Raw genomic sequence first — 16,700 nt, forward strand, 5'->3', positions numbered from 1 at the left:
TTCAAGAGTTTGAGAAAGTCCTAGGTTGTTGAGCTTTTACTTCCTGATGTAGCAGTGGTGATAATAATAATAGAAACTGTTAATAATAATTGGTAAGTTAATATTTTATAAGATTGGAAAATACATATCTAATTTAGATCTATCACAAATGTCAAGAAGACACTGCCACAAGATGCCTAAAGCGGAGACTTTGAAGTAACCAAAATACCATTTTAAATAACCCGTGTGCTCTGCTCTTTTCGTAAATGTTAAAATCTTTCAGGCCGAAAATCTTTAAATCCTCCTGGTTTCTCTCTTTATGAAACCTCCGTGTCCAAAGTATCAACAAATCTTTTCGGTTGTACTACTACAATATATATATATTCATATATATACATATATATATATATTCATATATATATTCATCCACTTCTCTCCATTCCATATTTACCACCCTAGTGGAAGGCACCATCATTTATAGCCTGGGCTAGATATTTACAATCCAAGCAGATGAAAATAATTGGTGGAGAATTTGTCTTTGGGGATGGACTAGATGGCCTAAAAAGTTTTTTTTTGTTTTCTGTTTAGTTTTTCTTTTTTATATACTCTCTTCAGTTCAGTTCAGTTCAGTCACTCAGTCCTGTCCGACTCTTTGCGACCCCATGAATCGCAGCACACCAGGCCTCCCTGTCCATCACAAACTCCCAGAGTTTACTCAAACTCATGCCCATCGAGTTGGTGATGCCATCCAACTATCTCATCCTCTGTCATCCCCTTCTCCTCCTGCCCCCAATCCCTCCCAGCATCAGGGTCTTTTCCAATGAGTCATCTCTTCTCATGAGGTGGCCAAGGTATTGGAGTTTCAGCTTCAGCATCAGTCCTTCCAATGAACACCCAGGACTGATGTCCTTTAGGATGGATTGGTTGGATCTCCTTGCAGTCCAAGGGACTCTCAAGAGTCTTCTCCAAAACCACAGTTCAAAAGCATCAATTTTTCGGCGCCCAGCTTTCTTTATAGTCCAACTCTCACATCCATACATGACCACTGGAAAAACATAGCCTTGACCAGACGGACCTTTGTTGGCAAAGTAATGTCTCTGCTTTTTATATGCTATCTAGGTTGGTCATAACTTTCCTTCCAAGGAGTAAGCGTCTTTTAATTTCATGGCTGCAGTCACCATCTGCAGTGATTTTGGGGCCCCCAAAAAATAAAGTCTGACACTGTTTCCACTGTCTCCCCATCTATTTCCCGTGAGGTGATGGGACCAGATGCCATGATCTTAGTTTTCTGAATGGTAAGGTTTAAGCCAACTTTTTCACTCTCCTTTTTCACTTTCATCAAGAGGCTCTTTAGTTCTTCTTCACTTTCTGCCATAAGGGTGGTGTCATCTGCATATCTGAGGTTATTGGTATTTCTCCAGGCAATCTTGATTCCAGCTTGTGCTTCTTCCAGCCCAGCGTTTCTCATGATGTACTCTGCATATAAGTTAAATAAGCAGGGTGACAATGTACAGCCTTGACGTACTCCTTTTCCTATTTGGAACCAGTCTGTTGTTCCATGTCCAGTTCTAACTGTTGCTTCCTGACCTGCATACAGGTTTCTCAAGAGGCAGGTCAGGTGGTCTGGTATGCCCATCTCCTTCAGAATTTTCCACAGTTTATTGTGATCCACACAGTCGAAGGCTTTGGCGTAGTCAATAAAGCAGAAGTAGTTGTTTTTCAGGAACTCTCTTGCTTTTTCAGTGATCCAGAGGATATTGGCAATTTGATCTCTGGTTCCTCTGCCTTTTCTAAAACCAGCTGGAACATCTGGAAGTTCTCGGTTCATGTATTGCTGAAGCCTGGCTTGGAGAATTTTGAGCATTACTTTACTAGTGTGTGAGATGAGTGCAATTGTGTGGTAGTTTGAGCATTCTTTGGGATTGCCTTTCTTAGGCATTGGGATGAAAACAGACCTTTTCCAGTCCTGTGGCCACTGCTGAGTTTTCCAAATTTGCTGGCATATTGCGTGCAGCACTTTCACAGCATCATCTTTCAGGATTTGAAATAGCTCAACTGGAATTCCACCACATCCACTAGCTTTGTTCATAGTGATGCTTTCTAAGGCCCACTTGACTTCACATTCCAGGATGTCTGGCTCTAGGTGAGTGATCACACCATTGTGATTATCTGGGTTGTGAAAATCTTTTTTGTACAGTTCTTCTGTGTATTCCTGCCATCTCTTCTTTATATCTTCTGCTTCTGTTAGGTCCATACCATTTCTGTCCTTTATTGATCCTATTTTTGCATGAAATGTTCCCTTGGTATCTCTAATTTTCTTGAAACGATCTCTAGTCTTTCCCATTCTGTTGTTTTCCTCTATTTCTTTGCACTGATCGCTGAGGAAGGCTTTCTTATCTCTCCTGGCTATTCTTTGGAACTCTGCATTTACTCTCTTAAGATTCTGCAAATGTCTGTTTTCTTTTGGGATAAGAGTAACTGATTGTAAATCCAGCACAGACTTGACACCTTTATAATTGAGCCATGTTTTTATGTTTTTATTTGTTGCTGAGCTCATGATTTTTTACAGGATGGCATGCGTTGGTTCTGCACTTTTAGTGACTCAATTAAAGAGAAATTGTTTAAATACCATAATAATAAAAATACTTATAAAATGTAGTAGCATCTCACTCTAAATATAGACGAGGCTTGCTGCCCTTACTGTTTACCAGTGAGAGTCTCCCCAGTGTGTATTAAGGAAGGTATGTTAATTGTAGATTATGAGAGAGCCACTAATAACACCAATAATAAAAACTGTTTACACCAGAGCCAGCATTTATACATGGGAAGTTTTTCTAGGGACTATACAGCAGAATATTTCTGAAATTCCCATAGTTTTATAAATAAGGAAAACTTTGGAACAATTAAAAATATGTTGCCTTGAAAAAAATAAGAAAAACAAATAAATTAAAATTTTTAAGCTTCCTTCATATCTTCTGAAGGGAAGCTAATGTTAATTAACTTACCTTTTGGCAGATATTATATTGTCATTTACATTAGTTCTTACTTACTCTTCATGACAATTCTATTAGGTAATTACTAATGTCACCACTTTACATATGACAAGATTTAATTTTGGGAAGTAAAACAAACTCAAAAGGTATGTTGTGTGATTGGATGAGAACTAAAGGCCATTGCCCTAACATAAACCAGATTTAAGATATTTGAAATGAGACAAGTTTATATACTTATCCTTCCTCTTATATATCTTGGGGCCAAATAAGTCCGTATACACTGTGGATAAGGCACAGAAGTTTTTAAAAGTACCAACTTTCTAATAAAAAATAAAACTAAAGTCAGAACATATCACATTCACCTACATATCAAATTATTACTGTCATGTCTTTATCCTAAAAGTTTGTTCCAAGAACCAATTCATTATTATTTTTAACATCTTAAACTTTCAAATATTTTTTAACTTGAGTTTGTAATGTTCTACAAGCCAGGTAAAAAAAAGAAATCTTTCATGAGTCAAATATGCACACCTATTACCATCTGTGTCCTAACCAATAATCTTCCTATAGAAAATGTTTTTTTTTAATACAACATAAACTTTGAGACTGAAAACCAAACAAATAATGAATATAAGCATGGGCATTAGGGCATGCCCTTAAGTAAACAGAATCGAATTCAGTGGGTGATTATTGTATGTTAATGAAGTAGGACAAATGTTGAAAGAAACAAATACTTGAAACATCATGTATTACTCTGAACTGCGAGCCGGGCAGGGGCAATGTCCCTCTGCCTGCCCAGCCACCAGCTGTTTTTCAATAAAATCAGAGTTGATGGGTTAAAAAAACCACATTTTGTATAACAGAGCCTATCATTTTAAGCTACATGTAAAAGCAAAAATGACTTAATTCTTGCTGTGCATGATCAAATCCATACTCAAAGGAGGAAACGAGCATAAAACGTATCTACTAAGATGTTCATACTTACTGTAAAAAATTTTAATAAAAAGCCTTGAAATCAGGAATGGCTCAGCCAGTCAAAAGAGAAGGTAAACCCTACAAATAAGTTTTTTGTTTTGGGGGAGCTTTTTTGGCTGCTCAGCATGCAGAAGAAGCTTAGTATTCCAGCCAGGGATCGAACCCACGCCCCAGCAGTGGAAGCACAGAGTCTTAACACCTGAACCACCAGAGGAAGAGCCGACAAATAAGTTTTTAACTAACTTCTAAACAAACCAGAGCTATCAAGGCTATTAATACTACTAACTTCAGTTTATTTCAATATAGACTAGATAGGAAATTAGTAACTTTTTAAAAATCAGAGAATAATATACAATTTTATCCTAGGTTTATTTCTAAAGATATTTTACAGTTTAGATGACAGTCTCTTGAACTATGCTCTTCCCTTCTGGATTTTGTATAAGCATGAGAATGTTTGTTTCCCCAGCTCAGTGCTTATTGAGTGATAACTCTATGCCAGGCACTGTGTGAATCACTATTATGTATCATGATCTATACAGACTCTTTCCAACGCAACACGCAATTGTAGATTTTATCACTATTGCTGTCATTCTTTTCAATTTTGAAAATTAGTAAGTAAAACATAGGTACATGCCCATTGTAACAACAGAAATACATATGGAAATATTTTGCTTCATCGTGCTCCTGCTAAGTTGCTTCAGTTGTGTCTGACTCTTTGTGACCCCATGGACTACAGCTTGCCAGACTTCTCCGTCCATGGGATATTTTCTGCAAGAATATTGGTGTGGGTTGCCATTTCCTTCTCCAGGGGATCTTCCTGACCTGTGTCTCCGGCATTGCATTTACCGCTGAGCCACCGGGGAAGCCCCTTCTCTTCATCAGTGCTCTCATTTTAGTTCTCCTTCCAGAGGTAGTGAGGATCCTGGGATTAGTTTTGGAATGCACAGTTGAAATAAACATACTCAGGGTCAAAGAGTCCCCATCCTTGCTCATTTATTTTTTTTTTCTTTTTTTCTTTTTTTTTTTTTGCCGCCCTAAGCTTCTGGTGGGCTTCCCCAGTGGCTCAGCAGTAAAGAATCCATCTGCGATGCAGGAGACACAGGAGATCTGGGTTCAATCTCTGCATCGGGCAGATACTCTGGAGAAGGAAATAGCAACCCCCTCCAGTATTCTTGCCCGGAAAATCCCACAAACAGAGGAGCTTGACAGGCTACAGTCCATGGGGTCACAAAGAGTTGGACACAGCTGAGCACGCGTGCACGCAGTGTGTAATATGTGAGATATTCCTTCCAAAGTCTTTGCAAACTATACCTATAGTTACTGCATCTGACTTCTTCTTCCACCAAGTTGCACAATGCTTAGGGAACCACTTAGGATTTTGGAGGCAACATATACCTCATTTAGTCATGCTATTCCAATCTATTTAGTGAGTAGTCCAATAGCTGCTTGTTTTGAGTAAGACCGAGAACAAGCAAAGACTATGCCACAGGTCCAGCCTGCCAGTTTGCTAAACTGCTCTGTCACTTGAGCCTTATGACTCAGCAGATCCAATATCATTTATGATATTGGATTTATGATGTCTGTGACAGGTAGGGATGCTCTATGAATTTGTTTGACAAGCCCCTTGAGGTGATTCACAGCATGAGCCATAGAGTTTTAGAGCAAGTCTATGTCATCCTTAGCAGGTAAATAATTTCCTTTGACAAATAGCTTCTGGCTCACCACTGGGTCATAGTGGAGGCTAAACTATTAATCAAGGGCAACAAGTCCCCATGAAACCTGAACCAGCCATCTCCAATTTGGCATATTCTGACCTTAGTTCCATTCAGTCACTCAGTCGTGTCTGACTCTTTGCAAACCTATGGACTGCAGCATGCCAGGCTTCCCTACCCATCACCAACTCCCGGAGCTTGCTCAAACTCATGGCCAGCGAGTTTGTGATGCCATCCAGCCATCTCATCCTCTGTCATCCCCTTCTCTTCCTGCCTTGAATCTTTCCCAGCATCAGGGTCTATTCTAAAGAGTCAGTTCTTCTCATCAGGTGGCCAAAGTGGTGGAGCTTCAGCTTCAGCATCAGTCCTTCCAATGAATATTCAGGACTGATTTCCTTTAGGATGGACTGGTTTGATCTCCTTGCAGTCCAAGGGACTCTCGAGAGTCTTCTCCAACACCACAGTTCAAAAGCATCAATTCCCTGATGCTCAGCTTTCTTTATGGTCCAACTCTCACATCCATATATGACTACTGGAAAAGCCATAGCTTTGAGTATATGGACCTTTGTCAGCCAAGTAATGTCTCTGCTTTTTAATATGCTGTCTAGGTTAATCATAACTTTTCTTCCAAGGAGCAAGCATCTTTTAATTTCATGGCTGCAGTAACCATCTGCAGTGATTTTGGAGCCCAAAAAAAATAAAGTCTCTCACTGATTCCACTGTTTCCCCATCTATTTGCCATGAAGTGATGGGACTGGATGCCATGATCTTAGTTTTCTGAATGTTGAGTTTTAAGTCAACTTTTTCACTCTCCTATTTCACTTTCATCAAGAGGCTTTTTAGTTCTTCACTTTCTGCCATAAGGGTGGTGTCACCTGCATATCTGAGGTTCTTGATATTTCTCTCGGCAATCTTGATTTAGCTTGCACTTCATCCAGTCCAGCATTTCGCATCATGTACTCTGCATATAAGTTAAATAAGCAGGGTGACAATATACAGCCTTGATGAAATCCTTTTCCTATTTGGAACCAGTCTGTTGTTCCATGTCCAGTTCTAACTGTTGCTTCCTGACCTGCATACAGGTTTCTCAGGAGGCAGGTCAGGTGGTCTGGTATGCCCATCTCCTTCAGAATTTTCCACAGTTTATTGTGATTACACAGTCGAAGGCTTTGGCGTAGTCAATAAAGCAGAAATAGATGTTTTTCTGGAACTCTCTTGCTTTTTCAATGATCCAGAGGATATTGGCAATTTGATCTCTGGTTCCTCTGCCTTTTCTAAATCCAGCTTGAACATCTGGAAGTTCATGGTTCATGTACTGTTGAAGCCTGGCTTGGGGAATTTTGACTCATTGGTAGTGGCTAATCATTTGGTAAGTGGATGTCTAAAGGGAACTAAAATGAATACAACTGGAAAGGTGTTGAGGAGGTCTGGAAGAGAGACATATGGATAAACCTCTCTATATTGGCATGAAGTATGAAAATATTTGTACCCCATGTGAACTTCCACCAAATAGCCATCTATGTAGGGAAAGGATTTTAGGTGGATGAGATGACCCTTCCTGTGGACATTAGTCATCTTTCCCCAGTCACTCCTGTCCTTGTCCAGCGGGTCCACAAAGGGCCATGGCAGCACAGATGGAAGTTACGCATGGACTTTCACTCATCAAGGCTGATCCGGCTAGAGCCACTGCTGAGCGCCCCGACTGCCAACAGCAGAAATCAGCAATGAGCCCACAGTCTGGCATGGTTCTCCAGGAGGATGAGCCACCCACTTGGTAGCAGGTTAATTACACAGGAACACTTCCAGTAGCACTTAGTTCTTACTGAAATAGATGTTTACACTGGATACAACTTATCTTTCCTTGCCCGCAGTGCTGCTACCAAAATCACTATTGTGTGGACTTGAGGAATGCCTTAATCAGTATCATGGTAGCCCACACTGCTTCTAGCAAAGAAGCCTGTTTGACAGCATATGGATTGTGGTGACTGGCTCTTGTTATGGAATTCACGGCCTAATCAAGTGTACCATCGCCTTGAAGCAGCTGTGTGAATGGTGGGATGGCCTTTTGAAAACTCACTTATGCTTCCAGATTAATGTCAACACCTTCTAGGGCTAGGACAATGTCTTCTGAGAGGCAGCACGTGCTGTAAATTAGTGGACAGTGTCTGATGCCTCCTCTCTTACAGCCAGGATTTACCAGCCCAGGAGTCAAGTGTTGAAGGTGGGAACGACTCCACTCACTGTTACTTCTAGTCATGTACTAGTAAAGTTTTTGCTTCCTATTCCCTAGAACTTTAGGCTTTGCTGGTCTAGAAGGTTTAGTCCCAAGGGAGGAATATTTCCACCAAGGAACACTTCAGTGTTTCCATTAAACAGGGTCAAAGTGTTTTTTAGCACTTGAATCTCTCACAGTGCTGGCACATACTCTCTGTGTGTGTGTGAGTGTGTGTGTGTGTTAGTCATTCAGTCATGTCCAACTCTGCAACCCCACAGACTGTAGCCAGCCAAGCTGCTCTGTCCTTGGAATTCTCTAGGCAAAAATACTGGAATATGTTGCACTCCCTTCTGCAGGGGATCTTTCCAACCCAAGGATTGAACACGGTTCTCCCATATCACAGGCAGATTACCATCTGAGCCACCAGGGAAGCCCATAGTAGGACTCATTAAATATTAGTTGAATGAATCAACAAACAAGCAAACCCTTGGCTTTTCTATCTCTTTTGATCCTTCAGTGCATCATCGTAACAATTATGCTTAATTAATGTTTCTTTAGTTTGTCCTCTCCTCTCCATCTTCCCCAGCATTTAATAGTCCAGACCTACATTGTCTCCTGCTCCATTTCTCTCAACTTTGCAGGCAGGGTGCTCTTTCTAAGAAACTGAACACATCTCAAAAGTGCCCATTAAGACTCCAGCCTCACTGCTAACTAGAGAAATAAGTTGGGTCAGAAGCAAAATTTGGTTCGTTTTTATTCTTTACTATCTCCTTTCTTTTCTATCTCATACCTTCTTTCCATAGTTTAATACCTATTTTGTGGACATTGTGAGTATACTCTGAAAGCATCTGCCTACTTCTTAGGAGAGGTGGGAACCAGTGAGGGCACACAATAGCGCTGGTCATAATAATGTTCACCATTATTCATTCTTCGGGCGTCTGTGGAGCATGTAGCAGAGACAGCACTATTCAGTGCAATGAGGGGTGCCTGATTCCTGCCCCCAAGAAACTGGCATTATAATCAAAGGAGAAACACATACCCAGTTAATGGCAGTGCTGTCTGAGAAGGTCATGTTTAGTGGAGGTTTGTTTTGAGAATCCTGGAGGGAGTCATTATCTCAGGGAGGAAAAGGCAGGCTTACCAAGGAGTTCACATTTGAGTTGAACATCGAAGGAGGAGCTGGATTCCTTAAGGGTCAGGAAAAAGCTTTTCAGGAACAAGGACCAGCCTGAGACAAGGAAGAAAGATGGAAGAGTACAAAGGAGGATGAGTGGTTGTGTATGACAGAAAGTGAAAGAAGAATGGTTGGGGATACTACTCACAAGGGAAGGATGGGGCTGGACTGTAGAGGGGTTCTCAGGACGCGTTTAGATTTTATTATGTAGGCAGTTAGAAAACCACTGAAGCTGTGGCTGATTCATGTTGATGTCTGATAGAAACTCTAAAGCAATCATCCTTCACGTAAAAATGAATTAATTAAATTAATTAAAAAAGGGGAAAAAATTGAAGGATTAGTTTTCTAATTGAAATAGTCAGTTGTGTGTTTGAAAGATAGATGAAACAGCAGAAAGACGTGAGGCACAGAGACCTTTCAGGACCTTCATGGGGGCTCTAGGTGGGAGATGATGAGTGTGTGATAGACTGGGGAGTGGAAAGAGCAGGGAGCTTGGTGGTGATGGACAGATTAAAAGCATCTTTCACAGGTAAAATCAGTTGAATTTGATCAACAAATAGATATGAGGCTTGGTAAAAATGAACTGTGTAATAATGGCCCAGGCAACTCTGCAGCTTTGTCCAAGGGCTGGACCAAACAGGGAGGTTTTCCTGGAGCAGGAGAAGGAGGCTGGGGAAATGGCAGGTGTCAGGTAGTGCTTACATGGATACAAGAGCCACGTCGGAGCGCTTCCCCCAGGGACTTTGATTATAGGCGCACTCCCTGCCCATCACCCCCAGCCCACACAGCGGCCCCTCAGAGAGAGATGCAGGGAGCAGGAGGCTGAGGTCCTGCCATCTGCTGGTGAGAACTGCTGTTCTAGAAGGACTCTGCAGGACTGGACCTTAGTAAGGTTGGGAAAGAGGCTAGGTTTAGAGATCCAGGAGTCAGCAGTGACTGGGTAATGGTGGGAGCCATAGCAGTGGATGAACTGTGAAATATGAAAGGGAGCGGGCAGGGCTTTTGTTTGGAGGGATCTCAAATTTCCTTGCTGATATAAGCTATGAGTTCTCTTCCCAGAAAAGTGCCCCGACTCATCCACTGAATGTGGATAATTATAGGAAGTTCACAGAGTCAAGTTAACAGAGCCAGAGGGAAGAGAGCCAAAGATGATGCCTAGGGAATCATCCACATGATTAGGAGGTTACTACAAAGTAGATACAGCAAGATCAAAGGGCCCGGGGAGAGAAGGCGCAGAGAAAGCTCAGGAGGGCCAGTCTCCAGCAAATCACACAGAGTGAAACCGAACAGAAGCCACTGGGTTTGACCACTGGGCATTGGTAACTTTGGACCAGTGAGTGTTTTGTTGAGTGCACACTATTATCTGACTCCATGGCTAGGCACAGTCCTGGAATATGGTATCATGATCAAGGTTTGGTGGATTAATTTGTTAATTTCAGTACTATGGTGGCAGGAGAAGCCAGACTGCAGAGGAAAGAAGTGAGTGGGAATTTAAAAAAATAATAGTAGTGAATTAACATAGAGTCTGTGCCTCCCGATACAGCTGGTTGTGAAAGGAAGAGGCGGTGGTAGCAGAGAAGGGTTTTCAAAGACGGTGGGAACTTGGGTACATTTGTGTAAGATGGGGGAAAGAACATTGTGGACAGGCAGGGACTGAAGGAGAGGCGGTTAAGTAACAGAACAATATTAGGGGCGTGGTGAGAGCGTGTGGAGGGAGCCCGCCAGGGGTGAAGCTTACCTTGGGGAAGATTTGAACCGTCTAAAGAAAGACAGCAGCAAGAAGGTTAGTGGCATAAGGAAGTCAGTCATCACTTAGCGTCCTGTTAAGCTGTCGTATTTAAACAATCCAATAGGCATTATTGATCCCATTTTTCCAGGTGAGGAAACTGAGGTTTATAAAGATTGAAAACATACTAAACTTCACATAGTTTGAAAGTGGCCCAGTTACCTGATTACAAAGCCCACACTGTTACGTACATTAAAGTTTAAAGGTGCCAAAGAGGGCGAGGGAGCGCCAGAAGCTCACAGCTAGTGGTTTCCATACTTTCAGATATTATTAGACAACCTGGAGTGAGTGCTGGGTTGAGGAGAGAGGTAAAGACTTTGAGACAGCCAGTGTGAAGAGTGGATTACTGTCTAACATAGGGATCAGACTTTTAAGAATTGATTAATTAATATATAGAATTAATTAGATATATATGGGCTTGCCTGGTGGTTCAGACAGTAAAGAATCTGCCTGCAATGCGGGAGACCCAAGTTCCATCCCTGATTTAGGAAGATCCCCTGGAGAAGAGAATGGCTACCCACTCCGGTATTCTTGCCTGGAGAATTCCATGGACAGAGGAGCCTAGCGGGCTACAGTTCAGGGGGTCGAAAAGAGTCAGACTTGACTGAGCAACTTTTACTCCCTCAGTGATGGTAGTACTACTCTTCAATTATTTGTAATATGTTATATATATATATACATATATATATATATATATATACATAAACTCATTTTACTCTAAATTTATTAAGGGAAAATAACTGTAAATCTGTACATTTTTTAAGCTTTCCTGCAAAGCTATTGCAATTCAACTCAAGAACCATTTTTCTGACAGCTGCCCACATGTAATTCCTTTCTGTGGCCACAGCAGGGCAGAAGTTCTCTTTTATAAAAATCACAGTCCTTTATAGTTTTAACTTCACCCAGATGTATTTTCGATACTTTGAGATTTATAAAACTATTCACTGGCATAATGAAAAGGCAAACTTATTTAAAAGAAAGTTGGCTCAATGCCGTGATCAAATAAGTGCAATGAAATATTACACAAATGGAAAAGGCTGCTTCTCACACAGTCAAGCCTATCTCTAAAATGCGAATGGTTTACTCTTTTCATGATGAAAGGAAAATCTTGTGAAAGCAGTATTTTCAGATGAATTAAATAGCAAACCCAGGATATTTACTTTTATATGTAGTTACTTTGCAAATCATACAGACTTATAAAAAGCGAGAACAGAAATGTGTATTTGTCTGGCAAGTTTTAGTTATTAAATCTTAAAAAAGGGAAAATTTCTAGTTAAGGTTTGAAAAGTAAACTTAATAGAATTCATTTTCAATGTAGACATTTTTAAAGAATAAATAGCAACAGTGGCCTCCAGCACCTTCTTACAGATGATTCCTGCTTGTTTGGTTTTTTTTTCCAAATAAGATCACCTGTTCAGAGTTATGAAATTCAGAGTACAAAGGATTAAAAACATGAAAATCAAATGCCATCTCCTGCTTATCATCTCCTTCCTGTCCCCACCCCTTTTCCCTGAAAGTAATCACTATTAGTAAATTCTTGTGATGAAGATTATTTTCCAAGGAATGTTTTACCCCACGATTAGGAACGGCATTTAAAGCAAGAGACTTTAATCTTTTCAAAAGCATGCAAGCCAGAATGCAGATCACTATTTAGCTGCACATGTGAAAGGTGGCCAGAGGTCTGAAAACCAAAGGCCTGAGTGAGTGGTTCAGCACACGGCCACCCCCGCCCACACAGTTCAGAGTGGAGGCGAAATCAAAGCGCTTTCTCACCTCCAGAAACCATCTTTCCAGAGGTGAGCTATTTGGGGGACATTTGAGCAGCAGCTGCTCCTGCTGTCTGCCAAAAGCCTGGAGAAAAGAGGCTCGTCTCTGGGGCTGTCAGTTCGGTCCTTTTAGGCGCTGAAACTGATTTAAACAAAACAAAACAATTCTAGCTTGGAAATGACAAGGGACTCTGGAAGACATTGATTTATCCATGTTTGCACACAGTTAAGAGAAAAGTATGCTTTATATATACCGAATAAAATATCTAACTTTTTAAGAATGTTGTAAAATATTTCCATATGTACATTATATCAAAGTACTTTCCCCACCCCCCACCCCCAAGTTTGGTTGAAAGGAAATACCCAGAGCATTAGACCCATCAGAATAGATGTCTCCAGTTGTGGTTTTCAGATGCCCTAACATGCTTCTGCCCAGAACTAATCAAATACAGCTTGGCACTTTCAGGCGGGGTATGGGTATAATTCCTTAACAAAGAGGGAAAAAAACTCATTCTGGGTAAAACATGCTAGAAGAGGATATCACTTACCTTTTCACTCTATTTCCAAAGTTATCACTTGTCTTTAATCATTCCAAATGAGAAGACTCCATAGTGACCATCTTCATGCCCTGCACGTGTTCCTCCATAAATATATGAGAAGGCAGCTTTGGGACCAGAAGCAGGAAAACATCATGCATTCTAGGGTGTGGACAACACAGGATATTTCATTGAACCTCTGAAGTTATAGCGTCTTCATTTTATAGGTGAGGTGACTAAGACTTAAGAGAGAGGAAGACACTTGTTCAAAGTCACCTAACTGGTTAATGATGGACTTCAGATTTAGAGCCATATTCGTCTAACACCAAATTGTACACAGTTGACCCTTGAACAACACAGGGGGTTGGAAAATATCTGAGCATGACTTACAGTCGGTTGTCAGTATCTGTGGTTTTGCATCAGTGGATTCAACCAACTGCAGATCCTGTAGTACTGTAGTTTCTATATTTAAAAAAAATCCATGATTAAGAGGACCTGCGAAATTTAAACCTGTGTTTTCAGCGCCAGCTGTCCTTTCTACCATAACTTGGGAAAGGGTGGTCCAAGATCCATCTCCGTGAGGATCAACTGGGTGATCTTGGTAAAATTCAGGTTCTTGGCCTGATCTTTGGAGATTCTGATTGAGAAAGTCTTAGGTGGGGCTTCCCCGGTGGCTCAGAGGATAAAGCATCTGCCTGCAATGCGGGAGACCGGGGTTCGATCCCTGGGTTGGGAAGATCCCCTGGAGAAGGAAATGGCAACCCACTCCAGTGTGCTTGCCTTGAGAATCCCATGGACAGAGGAGCCTGGCTGGCTACTGTCCATGGGGTCACAAAGAGTCAGACACGACTGAGCGACTTCACTTTAGGTGGGGCTCGGGAATCTGCATTTAAAACATCTCCCCAGGGACTTCCCTGGAGATCAAACGGTTAAGACTCTGAACTTGCACTGCAAGGGGTGAGGGTTCAATCCCTGAGCTGGAACTAAGACATCGCATCCTGCATGCTGAGCAGTATGGCCAAAATAAATAAAACATCTCCCCAGCAGATTCTTAGAGGCAGTATGTGAAGACAGCCATGGGCTGACAGAAGTAGATGGTAGATTTATATGGCTCCAAGCCAAGAAATGTCAAGGACTGCCAGCAACACCCAGGAACTAGGCAGAGTTCTATGCAGGGTCTCAGAGGGAGCAGAACCCTGCCGAGACCTTGATTTTAGTCTACTAGCTTCATAATTATGAGACAGTAAATTCTGGTTCTTTTTTTAAGCAACACTAACAAACAAAAACTCCCCAGCAGATTAAGTGAATCTAGACTTGTCTACACGGCAATGCTCAGATTTTTTAAAACAGAAAGGGAAGTTTCCTACGACAATCCTCCTTTGGGCCCCGACGTCTCTTTGTAAAGAGCTAGTGATCTCAGCCTGCTTTGACCATGACCATGTTAGCTTTGTATTTATATTTAATAGTTTGTGTGATCCTTGACTCCTAGCAGGTTGACCTACTAGCTTCACTTGCTTGAAATTCCTTTAGCAGAAGTCAGTCTTTCAACCCACCAACAGAACTTTTGAAGCTAAAATACAAATAGTTCTAGAGGGAACATACTAACTCATGTTCACACATGGCTATTGGCAGATGTGTCCTGAGGTCAGTCTTTTTTCTTTTTAATTGGTGTATAGTTGCTTTTCAAAGTTGTGCTATTTTCTGCTGTACAACGAAGTGGATGAGCTATGTGTGTTAGTCGCTCAGTCGTGTCTGCCTCTTTCGGACACCATGGACTGTAGCTTGCCAGTCTCCTCTGTCTATGGAATTCTCTGGGCAAAAATACTGGAATGGGTAGCCATTCCCTTCTCCAGTGGGGTCTTCCCAATCCAGGGATCAAACCCGAGTCTCCTGCATTGCAGGCAGATTCTTTACAGTCTGAGCAACCAGGGAAGCCAGTACCAGCTATAGGTATACATTTATCACCTCCTTTTGGGACCTCCCTCCCAATCCCAACCCCACCCATCTAGGTCATCACAGAGCACCAAGCTGAGCTTCCTGCGCTATACATGAAAAGATTCTCAGTATCACTAATTATTAGCGAAATGAGGTTAGGTTTTGAAGAGAGCTGGAAAGGGACCCAGAACTAATATTTGTTAATTCCCTGCTAGATACTAAGTTCTTTATAACTTTTGGAAGTGGGGTATTGTTATACTCATTTGTGACTCACACATAAAGAATCTGTCTGCAATGCAGGAGACCCGGGTTCAATCCCTGGTTTGGGAAGATCCCGCTGGAGAAGGGAATGGCTACCCATTCCAGTACTCTTGCCTGGGAAATTCTATTGACGGAGCATCCTGGGGGGCTATAGTCCTTGGGGTCGCAAAGAATCGGACACAACTGAGCGACTAACACTTGAAGAGTTCATAAAGCAGAGACTCGGAGAATTTAAGCAACTTCTCAAGGTCACAAAACAACACTAGTGGAACCTGTGAAATTTTGTCAAATACTCCAAGCCACTTGCCTGCATGTGTGGAAAGAGGGGTAAGGGAAACAGATGAGAGATTCCAGAAACTCTTCCCAGGGTAAGCACTGACTTAGTGCCTACACACAACCAGTGCAGAGTTAATATTTATTGAATGAGTTGATGTCAGTTCTTCGTGCCATCAAAGAGAACTTTCTAAACACCAGTGTACTGAAAACACGTTGGAGTCTCTTAATTGCCAGAGTAATTCTCTAACTTGCTCAGGAAGCAAAGCACTTAGAAATCAGTGCTCTTTTCAGAACACGATCAATTTATACATTAGGCCACAAACTGACTTATTGTTAATCAGATTTTGTGAAAACAACATCCAGAATCAAAGATTTAAGAAAAATATAAACCAATAACATTCACCCATACATTTACAGTTTTGTCTAAAAATTGTGAATCTTAGATTCCCTTGCAAAAGTTTAAAACTTTATTTATTGCTATTTCTTTTTTCCAAAAGGTTAAATTTCTCCAGATAATGTTTGGAAGAGAAATATAATCTCCCTGGTTTGACATAGTGCATTCCCAGAAATTTTAGAATTTATTAAAATGATGCAAAAAAAATTTTATATTCAAATGGTGTTTACCAAGGTTGAGATAAGTAAGCAGGTTTCTTACCTACACAAAAATCTGATTGGGTCCTGGAGAGTCACATAGGACTCAGGATGGTTTGTTGAGCAGGACTGTCCTGTACATTATAGATTATGTAGCATCAATCCCCCCCCCAAATGCCTCGTAAGTGTCATTCCAGTTTGAACCACGGATTTAAACTAATTTACCCAAGAATCATAAGTGGCTGAACTAAGAAGCTAAACTACAAGCTCCTGGAAGGCACCATGTTTTCATATTCACCCTCGAGCCCCATCCAGTTGCTGAAGCACAGCGGTCATAGGACTTTGGATCTTTCCCTGACTTACACACAAGGGAAACGTTTGATATCGGAGAAGGATGTCCTGGCCCACATTGGGATGACCTGATTTCAGATATTGGGTTGGCCAAAAAGTTAATGTGTCTTTTTTCATGAGGTGTTACAGAAAAACCTGAATGAAATTTTT

This window comes from Muntiacus reevesi, chromosome 16 (assembly GCF_963930625.1).
Source record: "Muntiacus reevesi chromosome 16, mMunRee1.1, whole genome shotgun sequence".
NCBI lineage: Eukaryota > Metazoa > Chordata > Mammalia > Artiodactyla > Cervidae > Muntiacus > Muntiacus reevesi.